The sequence below is a fragment of the Mauremys reevesii genome, linkage group 1 (genome assembly GCF_016161935.1).
Source record: "Mauremys reevesii isolate NIE-2019 linkage group 1, ASM1616193v1, whole genome shotgun sequence".
Lineage (NCBI taxonomy): Eukaryota > Metazoa > Chordata > Testudines > Geoemydidae > Mauremys > Mauremys reevesii.
In genome coordinates, this window is record NC_052623.1 from 159101449 (window position 1) to 159103063 (window position 1615).

Consider the following 1615-nt stretch of genomic DNA (forward strand, 5'->3'; position numbering starts at 1 on the left):
GTCTGGACACTGGTCTTCAAGCACACTATCAGAGAACCTGCAGCATAGGTGCTGACTGTGGGAGTGCTGTGGGGTTCGAGCACACACACTCCAATATGGGGTGCTCAGCACCCGCAGAGATGGATTAATCTTTTGTGGGCCCTGGAGCCTGAACCAAGGCTCTGCCCTGAGGCCTTGCCCCCACTCAGCCTCTTCCCTTTAAGGTCCTGCCCACACTCCACCCCAAAGCCCCAGAGAGGGCAGATGGAGGGTTCGGGAGCAAGGGCCAAAGAGCTGAGCAGGTACTAAGCAGCTGTCCTGCAGGGAGGGGGAGTGGCAGAGCTCCCAGCTCAGCACGGCCCAGGGAGGGATGACCCCTAACATTCTGGCTGCTCCCCCTCCCTGCCAGGCAGCCGTTTAGTCCCTTCTCCGCTGTGTGGTTCCCACTGCCCACGCAGCGTGCACTGTCAGGGTGGTGAGTGGGGGCCAGCCCCCAAACCTTCCTGCAGCAGTGGCTTCAGCTCTGCCTCACTGTGGCTTGCCCAGAGCAGGAGCAAAGCTGAGAGGCGGGAGTTGGCGCCCAGCGGCCAGGATGTTGGGGGGGGTCATCCCGCCCATGGCCATACTCAGCTGGGAGTGCTGGTGCTTCCCCCACCCTGCAGGGCAGCCCCATGCTCCCAGGCCCCTCCTCCCCTCCTTGGAGCTGTGCACTGTGAGGGTGGTGAGTGGGAGCCAGCCTCAAAACTTCCCCACAGGCTCCTGGGCATCTCTTATCCGTGCCACCCAGGGTGCAGCAGGAGCAGGGATAAGGTATCCTCGGGGCCGGTGCTGGAGCACACTGCACCACAAGCCCTGGGGATGCATGTCATTACTCAGCAGCCAGCAGCAGCCAGGCTGGGGGTGTACAAATGTTTTTCTTCTGAAACCTACATTCTCCGCTCAATGGTAGTTCAGTATAAAGCTGCCTCACACTCGGTCATTCTACTGAGACAGCCACCAGAGGAGCTACTTTTGCAGTTTCTGTACTCCTGTGCTCCTTATGGACACCTGCATCCCATCAACAGTACCCTCACAGTAGGAAAAAGGATGGATAGCAGAGTTTTCCACAGTGCAACACATTCATAGGGCTAGAGTAGCAACATAGGAGAGGGGAGGGGTGCTGGACACTCTGGGATAGGATTGCTTTGACTCAGAGCTGTGCATTGAAGTGTGGATACCAGAGCACAAGTCAGCAAATCCTTAACCTAGGGTTAAAATGGAGTGTCGATGCTCAAGCCCAGCGTTCTCTGACATGGGTCGGATGACTTGAGTCCCACTACCCCTAGGCTTACATTGCTGTGTAGCTATACAGTAACTTTTGAGCATCGCTGAAGTAGGGGGAAGTGGCTTATAAGTGGCAGCACGTTTTAAGTATACACAAGTATTTTTTGCTACAGCTGAAGTCACTCCACCCTCTTTCATAAATAAGATTTCAGAGTAGCAGCTGTGTTAGTCTGTATCCATAAAAAGAACAGGAGTACTTGTGGCACCTTAAAGACTAACAAATTTATTTGAGCCTAAGCTTTTGTGGGCTACAGCCCACTTCATCGGATGCATAGAATGGAACATATAGTAAGGTGATATATATACACATACA